Raw genomic sequence first — 17,797 nt, 5'->3', positions numbered from 1 at the left:
CAATAAATCAAAAATTAGCCGGGCGTGGTAGCGCATGCCTGTAGTTCCGGCTACTCGGAAGGCTGAGGCGGAAGGATCGCCAGAGCTCAGCAGGTCGAGGCTGCGGCGGCCGGGAGCGGCCACCTGCACTCCAGTCTAGGCGACAGAGTGAGACTCCTACTCAAAAAAAAAAAAAAAAAATTTTTACTTTCTTTAATGTTGCCTAGAGATTATTTCCATCAGTTGGTACTAAAGCTATAACGGGTACCATGAAAGAATGAGAATATCTTTGTTTTCAGGATATTTTATAGCATAGTATGAAATATAGTATATAATACGTGTGCATGTCTGCAAACACATATACTGGAAAATTTCCAAAATGCAAAAAATAACATTTAAATAAAAGGAAATTAATAGCATGTAATCTGCTGAGTTAATGTGTCATATTGTCAAAGCTAGGATTTTGGAGTCTTCTGCCCTTAGTTCAGAGCTAAGCTTCTCCTCATCTCTAAAATAATACTAACTATTCAGGATTGATGTAAGGATTACAAGAGACAACCCATGTGAAATCATAGTTACTGTACTGCACAGTTGCTTAATAAATGTTACTTTCTTTTCCTTCCCATTACTTCTTTTGTAGAACCAAAGTTAGGTCTGCTTGCCTTGTGCAATAAGACCACACTGAGGTTTGCAGCAAGAAAAAGTAAGGCATTTATTTGCAGGGCACCAAGCAAAGAGGATCTGGCAGCTAATGCTTAAGTCTCAACCTCCCCAGTGGCTTTCAGGTAAGTTTTTTTTAAAGGGAGAGGTATATTTCAGGAAAGCAGAAGTTATAGACAAAATTGTAAATCAATACATGGACGTCACACAGTGGTTTTGGTCCCAAAGGGCAAGATATCTTGAAGCAAGGGCTTATAGGTCATAGCTAGATTCAAAGGTTTTTTTTGATTTGCAATTGGTTAATGAAGAGCAATTTTGCTTAAAAATTTGAGGTGAGCAGAAAAAAAAGTAAGTTCTGGCTCATGGGGTAACTTTCTCTAGGACCCTTTAGAAGAAATTGAGATCAAAGAACAGTGGTCAAAGTTCAGTTCCCCTTTATCTGAGTTCTACATAACAGCCGTTCCATTTGGTGGTGGTTAGGGTTTCTGAAAAACAACTCAGAGACATATGTTATGATGTTATTTTTAATTTCTATAGGGGAACCAAACATCCTGTGATTCTAGCTTCCTTGGCTATTGTTTTAGGCTACTATTACCATCTTGCTTATCAAATTGCTCATTTATTTCTCAGGACTAGCTAAGTGCTTGGAAGGAACTCAAGATTTTCCGTTATTTCCATACTTGAGGGAGTCCCTGCTCCATTTCAATCCTTTCCTCCTTTCATAGATGCTAGTCACTTATTTTTATCCCCATCAATTCAGTTCATATTCTCAAGTTCTAATCTTTAAAACATTTCAGTATATTTATATATGTGTGTGTGCATACACACACGGGCTACTATAAATATCTTAATGGCAAAGACATTCTGGCTCCTTCATGGTGTATATTATAGCTTCAGATTCATTCCCTGACATCTGAAAGATAGAATATCTGTTCCTCTGTGTATCAAACCCATATACCCCTCCCAACATAAAAATACCCAGCAAGACAGTTATCCATCTGTTAGAATTGTGAATCCACGATTTTTTTTTCTTGGCTAAATTCTAGGGAATATGAAATTTCTTGCAACACTAATGGGAATGAAGAGATGACAAAAAACACATTAGAGACACCCCTTTTCCTTCCCCCAATATGTCTACTAAAAAAATCACTAAAATTCCCTTTGGAGAAGTTTGGTCAGTGAGTCCTTGGAACATTGTAATCATCAGTGTGTGATTCTCATCTGCAAATGATTTCTGGATATTGCAATTTAAGTGGTGAAGCTTGAGCTAAAGTTAACACTATGCCACAAACCAAAAGAGTTTGAAGTGAAACTAAGGAAAGGCTTTCTTTAAGAAACAAACAAAAATAACCATGAAGTATGGGCCTTTTGCCAGTTTAAAAAAGAAAATCCATATTATTGGCTATGTTTAGTTTCAGAAATTTATGTTCTAACCCTAAAGTAATTCTTCTAGCTAAAATAGTAAACCAGACCCAAATATGCATTTAAATAAATCTGACTAATTTAATAATAAAAAAAATACTTTGCACGTCAGAAAAAAAAAAATTCCAAAACTTGGTGAATGCATTTACCCTTTTGCACAACCTCTTGAAAACTTGAGCTGCATTTGACATATGGCTTAGAGGCAGCATTGTTTGGACTTCCATAAGTCCAATCTCTAGGTGTTATCAAATATCCAGATTTTAGGATTCAAAGCAGCATCTGCTGGGCATGATGAGCTCTTAATCATCCAATTATATGAATCAATGTATTGAGGAGGCCACAGTGACTGGATGCTGACTGATTTCCAGGCATTGAGGTGTGGTGGAGTAGACAAAAGAAAATTAAGAAGAGGTTTCTAGGAAACTTCATTGTTGACTAGTCCTGAACCCAGGGGAAAAAAAAATCACAGAGCATTTTGGATTTTCAAGAGTTATGTACGATCTTTTAAAATGCTGCCATATTTTAGTTCTCAATAAAGGAGTAATTTGTGTCATTGACTGTCTATAATTTCTGTCCTTTCACTTTAACTTGGGTTAGTTCCTGCTTTTTGCTTCTTGAAGGTTCAATGTCAAATATATTTTCTTCTAATGACTTGAACCAGATAGAGAGTGATTGAGTAGTTTGCCACTTGTCAACTTAAGAAACAGGGACTTCTTTTTTGGGCATAAAGAAAGCTGTGATCTCAAGTGGCTACAATAATATTAACAATAATGAATAACTAAATTACTGTGCTTATTAGGTGACAGGCAATAATTTAAATACTGAATATATATGAACTCTTTAATCTTAACAACAACACTATGAGTTAGATACTATTATCATCTGAATATTGCAGATGAGGCAACTCAGGCTAATGTACATAATTAACATGGTCAATGTCACACAGTTAATAAGTAGTTGAGCTGTGATTTGAACCCAGTGACCAGATGATGCATAAAAATCATGCATGGTGTGTCAGAATTGGACATATCATTTGATGTGGTGGTATGTTCTTAGAAAGATGCGCTCATTTTGCCAATATTCAGTGGACACAGTTCGCAGGGCTTTAAGCAGAAGGGTTAAAATTTCTTCAAGCTTGAAGTGGGTTTTGCTCTCTGTCTTATTGAGGCTGCTATCTCTAAGCTTGTCTAGCAAGATTTAAAGAAATGAATTGACTTCTTATGTCTGCCTAACAAGCTGATGGTTCTTAAGTTTCTTTTCTTGACCAGTGATTCCTGGAAGCTTTATTGGTTGTGATTTCATGTGCTTTCAGAGAAAGCCAGGCCCTGGTTTGTAATACACCATGCATTACATTAATAGAGGCTGACTCCAACCTACTGGAGCATATCAGAGGTCTTTGATCACACTTCCTAAAGTCTGATCTTGGTTTTGCATCAAGTGCTGAAAGGGTGATCTTGACCTGGAATGTAGCCCCAATACCTTTTTATCCATTTTCTAAGATCAATACAATTAAACAAAATTAATATAACAAGTAGAAACTTTTGCCTTGTAAGTTTTCTGCCACAGAAACAAAGCATTTTTTTCCCAAAGCATCTTGTTCTGTGATGCAAGTGCCTTTGAAGTGATTGGAGTCAATGAAGTCGCAGGAGAGGCAATTACAAACAGTGTTGAATATGAGAATAAAGGAGCAAATAGAACTTGGAGTATTCTACATTAAAATAAAAAAACAAGACAACATTTTCAAAATCTGTGCAGAAATACAGGATACTCCAGAAAAGGAGTAGTGCTAACATGCAATGCATTTAAAGTACTGCCAGAGTACGGTGTGTGAAGCAAACCTGTTACGCATCCAGCTTATAGTTATACAAGTAACTCCTGAAAGTAGGCTCCACAGGAGAAAGTAATACATGAAACCAAGATCAGAAAATGAGAGTCATAACAGGTTTTCTTTGGGAGCAAGTGAGAGAAAGAGTGTATGGGGAAGGGGGTGGGCTAAAAAAAAAGAAATCCCGGAATTATCTTTTTGGAGGGTGAGCCCCTTGTAGTACAGGCTTACCCCATTAGATGAGTGTTCTAGGAACCCTTCAGCATTAGTGTACCAGCTAGTGTTGCTGTGAGAGGCTGTGTTCAGCTTCAGTGAATTTTTTTTTGAGATTCCTTCAATGCATTTGCCCCTTTCATCATGTGTGATTTACAAGTGCACCTGCCCACACTATGCTGAATGTTGAGCAGTTTTTGACCCCAAACAGCATGATCCTGTGCTCCCCTTGCTATTCACCCAATCTCACCTGAGTAACCTTTTTGTTTGTTTGTTTCTCCGGATAAAAAAAATACTCAAAAAGAAATGTTTTGCTGATGTGGAAGAGATGAAGCAACAACAACAAAAAAGGTAGAAACACTAAAAGTTATCAAAATTGATGAGTTCAAAAACTATTTTGAGCAGTGGAAAAAAGTGTCTCATAGGTGTATTGCATCAAATGGAGAGTACTTTGAAGGTGACGAAAGTTTAAACATGTAAGAGTAAATGCCCTTTTTAAAATAAATAAGTCATATTTTTCACATATGTTAGAGGAAACTACTCTTTAGAAATTTAAACAAGGGACAATTTCAATGTTAAAAATAGTGTAATTGATAAGATTTCCTTCTAATTGCAAAATTGTGTGACTACAGTTGCATATCGGGGGTCCCAAATCACCCTAAGGTCAGTGATTTGCTAGGAGGACACATAAGACTCATCATATAGTTGTGTTTATGGCTTTGATTTACTATAACAAAAGTATCAGAAGCAAAGTTAGGAAAAGAAAAAGATGCATGAATTGTAGTCCAGAGGAAGCCAGGTACAAGCTTCTAAGAGTTCTTGCCTAGTGGAGTTACACAGGATGCTCAATTCACCTAGCAACAAGTTATGACAACACATGCCATTTTGCCAACCAGGGAAGCCAGTGTCTGGCTTTTTATTAGGGACTCATCATGTAGGCACCTTTTGCCAAGCACATACAAAGACTATAGACTTCTAGAAAGAAGGAAGATATTTAGCAGAAACCATATTGCTTGTATAACAGTTGAAGCACAGTGGGCCACTCTTTTAAATTAGGCTGGTGCCGGGTGCAGTGGATCAAGCCTATAATCCCAGCACTTTGGGAGGCCAAGACGAGAGGATCACTTCAATTTTGTCTCTTGTCTCAAAGTGGCCCTGAATGCAACATGATGAAACTCTGATGATGGTATCTCACCTAGATGAGGATGTCAGATATAATATTACTTTACCCACTGCACTTTCCCCCACTCTTGTCTTTGCTCTGAGTATGACTTGGCAAGACACTTGATCATGAACTATTGTATTTTAAAGTGACATGAAAAATTCTTTTCTGGGATACGTTTGCACATTCTTTTGCCTATTGGGATGAAAGTTACTGTCCGAAGGTAGAATTCTTGCTAGATTCCCAGGACATGTAAGCATTTCAAGTTGCACTGCAAATGCCCATATAGGGGTTTTTCTTCACAGAGGGTTAGTTGTTAATGTTATATGTTGTGACTAAGTTTGTTTCTAGGGAGACTCTGAATGTGGTATGTCAAATGTGTTCTTAAGCCTGAACTTCTCTAAACTCCACACTTCTGGTGTGTCATAAACAACCAACTGTAATTTTTTCAGTCTCTGGGAAGTAAAAAAAAAAAAAAACTATTTTGGAATGAATAAAAGTGACATGCTTAAGATCAGAGATACTACAGATGAAAAAGACTTTTATTAGGTCATCAAGTTTGCAGCTGGGTTCTTCTCAGTACAGTTACCAGCATTCAAACAGGCCAGACTAAATGTTTCAGGGTATCTCCAAGAAGACTCTGCTATCATCTAATAAAGCTAGAGATTTCACCTGGAAGGTAATGGAGTCTTCTATCTAGAAGCTACTACATATAACTTGTGAGGAAGGATATGTTTTAATGACGATTAGAAAGAAAAAAGCTAGGGCAAGGACTTCTAAGGAAAGGAATGATGAAGGGTGCTCAAAAAGGAGATAATGCAGCGGGAGTAAGTGAGGCAGCAGTATGGAGTGTAGCCTTGTTGTGTGGAGTGCTAGACACTCAGGGAGTAACAGAAGAAGATCAGGGAATACTTTGTACCCTAAGTGACTTTTTGTCAAACCAAAAAAATGCTAATTTTAAAGAAATATGATAAATTCTCCTTCTATCCTCCAAATTGATACATCATAAAATTCAATTATATATCATCTTTTATTCCTAAGGTCTTCACTCACTATCAGTAAGCCACATGTTTGTTTCTCCCCAAAAGAGTAGAAGGACTGGATCTGGGCTGTCCCAGTATATTTTCTTGCCTAGTCTTTCTGGTATTTTTTGGTGTATTTCTGAGATGGGAAACTAAACTGAGCGAATATTCAGTAAAAGAAGTGTGGTCATTCACACCATTATACCTTGCATCACTTAACTTTTTTTTTTTTTTTTGAGTTGGAGTCTCACTCTGTCGCCCAGACTGGAGTGCCTGCTCCCGGCCACCGCAGCCTCGACCTGCTGGACTCCGCAATCCTTCTGCCTCAGCCTTTTAAGTAGCCGGAACTACAGGCACGTGCTACCATGCCCTGCTAATTTTTGATTTATTGTAGAGATGAGGGCTCGCCAGGTTGCCCAGGCGGGTCTTGAACCCGCGGGCTCAGGCAATCCACTCACCTAAGCCTCCCAGAGCGCTGGGATTACAGGCTGAGCCACTGAGACTGGCCCACCTAACATTTTTATAGGTACACTAGGTAAAGGAAATGTAGTCACACATACCTCATAATGTTTCAGATTTACCTTCACACCAAGTAAGGACCTGGGAAGGCAGAAAAGAAGGACCCAATAGTTTCTTCTTTTTTTCCTTCCTTTTCTTTTTCTTTCCTTTTTTTTGAGTTGGAGTCTCACTCTGTCGCCCAGACTGTAGTGCAGTGGCCATTCCTAGTCACTGCAGCCTCGACCTGCTGGGCTCCGGCGATTCTTCTGCTTCATCCTTCCAAGTAGCTGGAACTACAGGCGCGTGCTACCATGCCCGGCTAATTTTTTAAAAATTTATTGCAGAGACGAGGTCTCGCCAAGTTGCCCAGGTGAGTCTCGAACCCATGGGCTCAGGCAATCCACTCACCCTGATTTCCCAAAGCGCTGGGATTACAGGCTGAGCCACCGAGCCCGGTTTTTCCCTTCCTTTTCATCCTACCTCCTTCACTTACTTAGTTACTTCATCTAATTAATATTTATTAAAGTGCTTCTATGAACCAGGTACTGCTGAACTGCAGTACCTGGTTCATAGAAGCACTTTAATAAATATTAATTAGATGAAAACAATATTATACCAAATAGATAAGGTCCCACTACATAGAGAACTTTTGCTCTTGTGGGAGATCAGTCATATGAACAATTATAATATAGTATAGTTAAGTCTATAAAGACAAAAGAATAGGGTGCCAAAGCAAATGTGTACTGTGATATCCAACTCAGTTTATAGAACTCAAGAAAAATGTCTCATGGGAAGTTACATTTAGGCTGATACCTAATGAATAAATAAGAGTTGGCCATGTAAAAAAGTTGAAAATATTGGTCATTAGCAGAGGACACCATGGGGGACCCCCAAATATCTGGAATTTATTTATAAAAAGTTGTGTATTTATTTACATGTTTAAACCTCAGTCATCTTCAAAGTGCTCTGTTTGATGCAATACATATATCGAGATCCTTTTCCCTCTGCTCAAAATCATTTTTGAACTTGTCAATTTTGATGCCTTTTAGTGCTTCTGCCATTTTTTCCACATCAGCAAAATGTTCCCCTTTGAGAAATTTTTTCATTCCAGGAAACAACAACCAAAAATTTCTTGGGACAAGATTGGGTGTAGGCAGCATGGTGTGGGCAGGTGTGCTTGTAAATCACCCATCATGAAATAGGCAAATGTGTTGAAAAAATTCACTGAAGTCAAATGTAGACTCTCACGACAATGCTAATTGGTATACTAATGCCAATTAGTTCCTAGATGTTTACCTAGCAGGGGAAGCCTGTATTACAAGAGGCCTGCCCTCCAAAAAGATAATTCCAGGTTGTTGTTTTTTTTCTGGAAGATCAAGGCTCAGATTGGCAATTGAAATAAGCCCAGTGTACCTGAAACATATAGCAAAGATAGAGGAAATGAAAATAATGAAACGCAGAGGGAGAAAATGTGTTAAGATATAATAGTGGAAGGATGATCATAAACCAGATCAAGGTTATAATTAGTAAGTTGAATTTTACCCAAGTAGCAATAGGAGCCATTGAAAAGTGATGAGCAGAGAAAGTCATGATGAGATCTTTTAAACATCTTCATAACATCGTACATTCCTGTATAACACTGCTGATTAGTTCTCTGAAGATATTAAACCAGTAGGATTCTGTACTTAAGAACACAAGGCATAGTAGAGTTTGGGGTTTCAATGAAAACAGGAAAATTAAATGAAGTTTGATATTGTGAACATACCCTCAATCACTTTTCTCCACTTGCTTTTTTAAATGGTCACAGTTACAACCTCCTAGCGGGTGATTATAGATTTATTTCTGGAGAATATTTGCAGAAGAGAAAAGCACTATAAATAATATTTAGGCATCTACGAAGAAACAGTTAAGTTTTTCTTGTATCACATGAAAGTGAGGACTACTATGATAAACCCCATGCTGACAATAGAACTTCCAGTTACGTTTTTAGTGCCTGCTTCTTAAAAATGAAGATATACCAACCATCACAGATATATTTGAGGAGAGCCTGTAACATGAATGCCAGATTTCAAAAGACAGGGGGAAAAAAAAAACCCTTAAAAACTTCCAGAAGAAAGATGAAGTACAGAAAAGTAGAATACTTTCTTTAAAAAAGTATATTCTTAGGGAAATAAGAGATGACAATTTATCTGCAAAACAATGATAGACAAAGCTACAAAAGAAAGAGATATTAAATTTACCAAAAAGACCTCTTAGAAGTAAAAATTATTATAGAAGATCTGAAAACTCAAGAAAAGACTTAGAAGAGAAAGTGAGAAAAGGTTCTAGAAAGTAGAATAAAAAGAATAAAAAAAGGAGAGAGTTGGAGAATAGAATAGAAATAGTAAGAAAAGCAGAGGACCAACCTTGAAGGTACAACTTTTAAAAGTATGAGCTTTTGGACAAGGTAAAGAAAGGAAATTGTCAAAGAAGTAATTCATGAAAATTTCCTAGAACTGAAGAATATAAGTTTCCAGATTGAAAGGGCTTCTAATCAAGCAAAGCCTATTACAATACATATTAATGTGAAATTTCAGAGCACTAGGACCAAAGAGAGTGTCCCAAAACCTTCCTGAGAGAGAAAACAGGTCATACACATAAGATCAGGAATTAGAATGACTTTCAATTTCTCAACTGCAAAAATGAAAACTGAAAGGCAAAGGAAGAATGTCTTCAAAATTCTATGATATCCAACCTGTAATTCTATACTCAGATAAAATAAAAATCACATGTGAGTCTTGAACGCAGCATTTTAGGCAGGTAAAGTCTCATGTCAGAAGTTTTACCTCCTATGTTTTGTTTTTTTCAATGAATGAGTGAAATAAGTGAGGGAGTGTCTTCGTCCATTTCTATTACTATAAAGGAATACCTGAGACTGAGTAATTTATTTTTAAAGAGTTTATTTGGTTCATGATTCTGCAGGCTGCACAATCATAGCACTAGTATCTGCTTCTGACGAGGGCTTCAGGGGAGGCCTGAAAAAGGAGAAGAGGTGTAGGCATCACATGTTGGTAGAGGAGAGAGATTGGGGGGGGCTGGGGGAGTGGGGGAGAAGGGAGGTACCAGTCTCTTTTTGCCTCTTTTTTTTTTTTTTTAGTTGGAGTCTCACTCTGTCGCCCAGACTGGAGTGCAGTGGCCACTCCTGGCCACCACAGCCTCGACCTGCTGGGCTCCGGTGATCCTTCCGCCTCAGCCTTCCAAGTAGCTGAAACTACAGGCGGGTACTACCATGCCCGGCTCATTTTGATTTATTGTAGAGATGAGGTCTCATCAATTTGCCCAGGCGGGTCTCGAACCCGCGGGCTCAGGCAATCCACTCACCTCAGCCTCCCAATGGTGTGGGATTACAGGCTGAGCCACCAAGCCCAGCTTTTTTTGCCTCTTTTTAAACAATCAATTCTCCTGTGGACTAATAAAGTTAGAATTCATTATTTAGAGAAAGTACCAAGTCATTGATGTGAAATCCGCCCTATGACCCAAACACCTCCCACTAGGCCCCGCTTCCAACCTTGGAGAACAAATTTCAACATGAGATTTGGAGGAGTCAAATATCCAAACAATATCAGGGAGTAATCCAAAGTGAGAGAGAAAGAAATGGGACCCCAGGAAGAAGGAGATCCAAGATAGAAAGGAGGTAACAAGATCCTCTTGGCTGATTCTGAAGAGAACCCTCAGGATATCAGCTCTGTAGAAGAAATAAAGGGCAGCATTCTGGACTGAGCAGAGGGAGGGAGAACTCTAGGAAGAAAGTCTCTAACAAGATGAAATCCAAAACAAAGCTGATGTATTTGAGTGATTTAAGACTAGATTAACACTACTGATGGAAAGCTTAAAAAATAAATTAGAAACAAGTACTTAGCACATTTAGCAATTGTATTAGTTTTCTATGGGTACTATGACAAATTACCACAATATGGTGATTTAAAGCAACACAAATTTATTCTCTCACAGTTCTGGAGGCCAGAAGTCTGAAATCAGTTTCACTGGTCTCACACAAAGGTGTTTGCAGAGCCATGTTCTTTCCAGAGGCTCTAGAAGAAAACCAATTTTCTAGCCTTTTTAAGTTTTTAGAGTTGTATTCTTTGACTCATGGACCATTTCTTCATATTCGAATCTCTCCAGCTGAGTCACATTGCCTTCATCTTTCTGTACTAGAATCTCTCTCGTAAGATACATTTAACTGTATTTAGGACCTACTTGGATCATGTAGGATAATTAATTCTCCCTGCCATGATCTGAATGTGGTTTCCTCCCCAACAAACTCATGTATTGAAATTTAATTGTCAATGTGATAGTATTAAGAGAGAGGGGCCTTCAGGAAGTAAAGAGCTCTCATGAATGGACTTTGTGGCCTTATAAAAGGCGCAGGAAAACTAGCTAATTCCTTCCATCCCTTCTGCCATGGGAAGGCACAGAATCTATCACCTCTGTAGGAAGTGGAGTCCTGAACACCATCTTGGAAGCAGAAACTAGGCTTTCATTAGATGCAGAACCTGCTGACACTTTGATCTTCTACATACCAATCTTAATAATAGTGATCAATAAATTTGTGCTGTTTATAAATTACCTGGTCTAAGGTATTTTGTTTTAGCAGCAGGGATGGACCAAGACACTCCTCATTTTAACAGCCTTAATTTATCACATCTGCAAAGTAAATTTTGTCGTAAAGGACTGCATTGATGGTTTCCAGGGATTAGGATCTGGGTATATTGGAGTACCATTTTTCAGGTTATCATAGCAGCTAAAAGTGAAGCAATTATTAAGTCAAGGGAAAAATATTATACAAGAAAGGAAATTTAATGGTGTTATACTGCATGGCTTACTATGAATAATATTTATATGGCCTTAGTTATGTCAATCTAATTACAAATTCAATCCTACATTTTGATAAAATTGTTTCAGAGAATGAGAAAAAGAAAGTTTGTGTGTGTGTATGTGTCTATATGGTTTTGAGGACAGTGGTTGGGAGTATAAATGTATAAATAACATGTTTATTTTCCACAGTAGGAATTCAATATATAATATAGAAATCTGAAAAATCAAAAATAGTAATGTAAGTATGCTGTTGCAATGTATTACAGTAAATAGCAAATTAGCTACAAAAGGATGGAAAGTGATTGCCATTGAGCATCAGGAGAGCAGGAATGGTGGGAAGTTTAAGGACTGACTGTTTTTTCCAATAAGTCTTGTAACAGTCAAATAATTAAAGTAAAAAAAGTTAGATAAATTCTCAGTTTAATTAGGCAAAGGTGCAGAAAAATTTTAGAAGTAATATGATTACATGGAGCAGGAAAAATGTATCTTTCTAGTTCTGAAGTATGAAAAATAGATGGGAAGGGACAAAGTAAGAGTTGGGAGACTAACTAGGAGGTAGGAATGTGGATAAGAGGTGGGATTAGGAAATACTTAGATGGTAGACTTGACAAAAATTGTTAATTTATTTTAAGTGGGCTTGAAGGCAAAGGAGATGTCAAGTTTGACACTCAACTTTCTGGTTTGGGCATCTAGGTTGATAATTAAAGAGGAGACTCTTGGGAAGTAAGTGTTTAGAGATAGGTAAGCATACTTTCAGCACTGTGTGTGTGTGTTTGGGAATTAGTAGTACAATGAGAGGCATGAGAGGAAATAAATGTCCTTCCAGGAGAGGCTGCCTTTGCAGGAGTTCAGAGAAACAAATATATGTACTGAAGGGAAGAGGGTCAGGCTTTTCTATTCTTTATTTCTTTGCTTGGCTTTGATATTTTATTTTTCAAATAAACAAGTGGAGTTTAGCAATCAGTTAATACTTCAATCTTAAACAACCTAAAGAATTTTTCTTTTACGCAACAGAGTCTCAAAAACTCTAGAAAGGCATAAGTGAATATTGTTCCAAGATGAATATTTAAATATAGAAAATGATTTATGAGGACCTATGTATCTATATGGTCTGTTTTTCAGTAGATGGTTAAAATTTCTATTGTCAGCAGATTTCTTTAGAGTTGATAATTGGGATGTACAGAGACCCTTTTCCTATTATCTGAATGGAAAAATGCAACCTAGAATAAATTGCATGGAACTTGTCCACCTGACCTGATGGTGTGTGAAATGCAGATATGGTTAGCAGGCTCTGAATAATGCTGAACGTCAACTGAGCATAGCAATGAAAGACCTGTCCCATGAGCTAGCTACATGGCTGTTATACTTTGTCCCTCTGTAAATAATTATGTTTTTCTCTGGCTGTTTTTGAGGTTTTCCCTTTAATATTGATGTTCTGAAATTTGATTATGATGTGCCTTTGTGGTTATTATAATTATTTTCTGCATTAATACTGGTTAGAGTTTGTTGAGCTTCTTGGTTTTATAGGTTTATAGTTTTCACCAAATTTAGAGAAACTTCAGTCACTATTCTTTCAAATAATTTTTCTAAATGCTCTTTTCTCTCTCCTTTTTTCTGAGACTCCAATGACATGTACATTAGTTCTGCTAATATTGTCTCACATATCACTGAGATTCTGTTTATTTTATTTTAGTCTTTTTTCTCTGTGCTTCATTCTAGTTTGTTTCTACTGTAATTTTATTGAGTCCACTGCTACTTTTTTTTCCTTCAGTGTCTGATCTGCTATTAATCTCATTTAGATAATTTTTCATTTCAGATATTTTATTTTTTATCTTAGATATTCTATTTCATTATATACCTTTAATTCAGTTCTCATTGTATTCATATCTTTCTTTACATGTTGAGCACATTTATAATAGTTGTTTTTAGGTCTCTTTTCACTAACTCTTTCATCTCTGTCACTTCTGGATCTATTTCTATTGATTGCTTTTTCTATTGGTTTTTGCATGCTTAATTTTTTATTAGATTATATTGTGGGTTTGGGTTGTTTTGTGCTATATTTTGCTCTGTTTCTTTTTGAGTACTGAACTTTAGCTTGGCATGCAGACAAGTGGTTTGTGGGTCACTTTGATACATTTGAAGCTTACTTCTAACTTTGTTATGGTAGATATTGAATACCTTTTACTCTAGGGCTAATTTAATGCCACGACAAAGCATGATTCTTCCGAAGACTTGACCCAATGTTGTATGTACCCCTAAGGTATTTCTACTCTAGTTGGTAAGAATGTGATTAATTCTCAGGCCTGAGTGAATTATTTGGATTGTCCAGACTACCAATTTCTAGTGGTTTCTTCTCATAACCTCATGATGTTTTTACCCATATATGAGTAGATCAGCCAAATACTCAAAGATACCTCTCTGCATCTCTCTAAACCTCCCTCTGTGTAACTCCCTTCTCTCTTCATTATTCTGTGCTGCAAATTTTAACTGCTTTGGCTTTCCTGATCTCTTACCTGTTCTCAACAACTCAATGATACCACCAGACTCTGAGTTTTGTCCCCTGCACTGCAACTTGAAAACTAGGTGCTAAATTGGGACAGGGAAATTATAAGGTTCATTACATTTGTTTTTCTTCTTGCAAGGATCATAGTCCTGAACTGCCTATTTTTCAATGGCTGAAAACAGTTTTAGAGAACATTTTATCTGGTTTGTTATGTCTGTGGGCTTAAGAACCAGGAGCACTGATGTCTGAGGGCAGGAGAAGATGGATATCTCAGCTCTAATAGGAAGCACATATACCCTTTCCCCTCATTTTTGTTCTATTCAAGACCTCAACAGATTTAATGATGTCCATCTGCATTGCTGAGGACAATGCTCTTTACTCAGTCTACCATTCAATGCTCATCTCTCCCAGAAACACTCTTTCAGACATACCCAGAGATAATGTTTTTCTGGTTATCTGGGCATCCCATATCCCAGTCAAGTTGACAGATTTGTACTAACCATTATATTAATTATACCAGTGTGGAATTGGTATAAAGAGGATAAATTGATTAAAAAAGATAGTACTCCGAATCATATACTGGTATGTATAAAAACTTAATAGAAGGAAAGAATCATTCCAAATGTCACTGCCACTGAGATGCCTTCACTGACCATCTGCAATAAATTAGATTTATCCTGAGATGCCTTCGCTGACCCTCTGCAATAAACTAGATTTATCCTGTAAAGACCTCATTGTATCTTACCTATAATTATAATTGCTTGTTTAATATCTGTTGGTTCAGTGAGACCAATGGCTGTGTTTTCCTTGTTCAAGGCTATATAATTTATACCTAGTACTGTACCTGGTTCATAGTAAAAAGTAAATATTTGTTAAGTTTTAGAAAGAAGGGAAAGAGGAGAATAGCTTGCATATTTGACAACTGTGGGCATGTGGGAAATCAGCATTTGGAAGACATTAAATTATTTACCTCATGCCATACTTCATTTCAAGTTCCAAATAAATTATAAAAGAAAAGTATAAAATGCAACCATAAATATCTAGAAGAAATAATAAATTAATATCTATCCTCTCTTGGAACAAAAAGTAATTTTCACATAAAAACTCTGGAGAAATCACAAATGAAAAGTGATAGAATTGGCATAGCAAGTCAAATAATTCTACATATGATACACAGTATACAAAAAATTTAAAGGAAGAAAGTCCCCCAAAATACAACAAAGTTTTATACTTAATTTATAAAGAAACTTTACAACTTTGTGAAGAAATGGGGTATAACAGAAAAATGTAAACCTTGGACAACTATATTTCTTTTCATTTTATATTTGTTTTTTCTTTATATATTTTATCATTATATTATTTGATTAATTAAAGCTTATAACTCATAAAAATAAAATAAAAAGTGCTGTTAAGTGAAAAAAGAAAAATGTATGAAAGCCACAAACAGGCAATTTACAAAAAAAATTAGATGGTTTATTACAAATGTTCAAATTTGCTTTTCATTATGGAAAGCCAAGTAAAAAACAGAATGTCATATTTTAATATATCAAAGTAGTAAAACTGTAGAAAGAAAGCTATAATAAAATTAAATTTTTGTTGCAAATGTATTTCCTTAGGATTCCTGGGCTATGACTGTCCAGTGAACTCAGTTTCAGAGAAGGAATCAAGGTGGCTGGTGAGACTTGGAAGCTGGGGGCAGAAATAATCACACAGAGGAAGCCACAGATTGGAAGATGTGATTGGAACCTCTGCTCAAGTAACAGTTACTTCATTGTCTCCAGAGTCCATGGAGGCCCTTGTAAACTGCCAGAATGATGACGACCCTAAGCATTTGTGGAAGGAACTATGGTTTTTCCAAAGCTAAGAAGAAACACTGGTCTTTGGATTCTACTCTTTCCCATTTCCTGCCTTTTGGATTATGTGTGTGTGTGTGTGTGTGTGTGTGTGTGTGTGTATCATTTGACTGGAGGAATTCCCCTTGGCCAAGTCTGACTTTCCTCAGCTTCTTTTTCCTATTATACACAGAAGACCCAGAACCAAAGGAAAGTAATTGGGAGGCTTATGCTATTCAATGAAGAGTAGCTAGAAAGAACTGGTGAAATTTCTATCCAGTGTTTCCAGGCCTTAGAAGGACAGAGCTAGACACACACAGAACAGTAATGGAAGGTCTGTTGTGCCTCAAGAAGAAGACCAGAGTCAAGTTCCTCATTCTGGTGGCCCCACACAGTGAGTGAAATGTCAGCATTTCAGAGGCAGTAGGGGGTGGTGGAGGCTGTGAAGTGGAGAATGGAGACCTTATGCTTGTCTAAAGGGGGCAGCTGAACTTGGTTCCATCTGGTGCTGAAGTAAATCCAGGCTCAGTGATGTATATCTTCTGGATGTTTAAAAGAAGTTGGGAACTTGGATCTTTAAATATTGGTGGCCAATTAAAAACAACAACAAAATTCTATGTGTTCCAGCAATATTCAGGTCAAACAAAACATATTTGGCCACAGGCTTCCATGTTGCAAACTCTGGTATTAGACTGGCTTGTCCCAGAAAAAAATGGTTTGTCTTAGGAGGTGTGTTTTTTCATTGATGAATAGGGCAACCCCCTGTGATAACCTGCTGCTCTCCTTAGTGGGGAGTCAGGTAGAAATAGAAGCCTCACCTCGATTCGTATTCCTGCTAACAGAACTAGAGCCACCTCTGGCACATTGTAATGGGTTGGAAGTGAGCTTACACCCTTTCACCAAGACAAGAGTGAGAAAAGGGACAAAAATCTCTTTCAGGAGGAAGGGGGGTGGAAAGTCCAGGACTGAAGACTGAGTCCAGACATGCCTTCTCTTGTGAGGCCCAACTTAATGTCCCAACTAGAGTGACTGGTGATGTTACCTGTACTACATCTTGTCCTATGCAGATGGGTGGCCTCTTCAGATGGGTACTTTGTGGATGAACATGTGGGACTGGTAAGAAATGAAAGGATTAGAGTGCACTGGAAAGGACAGCCTGAACTGGTCTCTGTATCAGTGTTCTAGGGCCATTGTAACAAATTACCACAAATAAGTGACTTAAAACAATAGAAATGTACTCTCCTACAGCTCTGGAGGTCATAAGTTCAAAAATAGTTTTGTGGGGCTAAAAATCAAGGTAATGGCAGAGCTTGTTCCTTCTGGAGCCTCCAGGTATTAGCCCAGGTAACACCACCTTAAATACCACTTCCCCACCCTCTCCTATCTTGCTAGCTACCCTGGGATGGAAAACTCAGACTGTAGAAACATCCTGCCATATGTAGCATCCTGCCTGTCATCTAGCACAACCTCTTAACTTACTTAGCTTACTTAACCACAAGCCTTAGTTATCCCCTGGCAATACTAACCGCAAAAATTTCTCCTCAAGTCCTGTAACTGCCCTAGCCTGTAAGGCTTCAGTTTTCTGGAATCCCCTCCGCAAGTTCTCCACCTTGGAATAAACCTGTGTTGCTGTTGAGCCACCCATCTCCTGTCTCTTTTCCTACCCACTTGTTTTTTTTGACCTAACATAGGGGAGAATCTCTTCCTGCTTCTTCAGTTTCTACTAAGCACTCCTTGATTTGTGATTGCCTTGACCCAGTCTCTGCTTCCATTGTCATATTGCCTTCTCTTCGATTGTCAAATTTCCCTCTGCCTCCCTCTTCTAAG

Source organism: Carlito syrichta, unplaced genomic scaffold (genome assembly GCF_000164805.1).
Source record: "Carlito syrichta isolate Samal-C Ts95f unplaced genomic scaffold, Tarsius_syrichta-2.0.1 Scaffold308910, whole genome shotgun sequence".
Classification (NCBI taxonomy): Eukaryota; Metazoa; Chordata; class Mammalia; order Primates; family Tarsiidae; genus Carlito; species Carlito syrichta.
Note: the sequence above shows the minus strand (reverse complement) of the source record.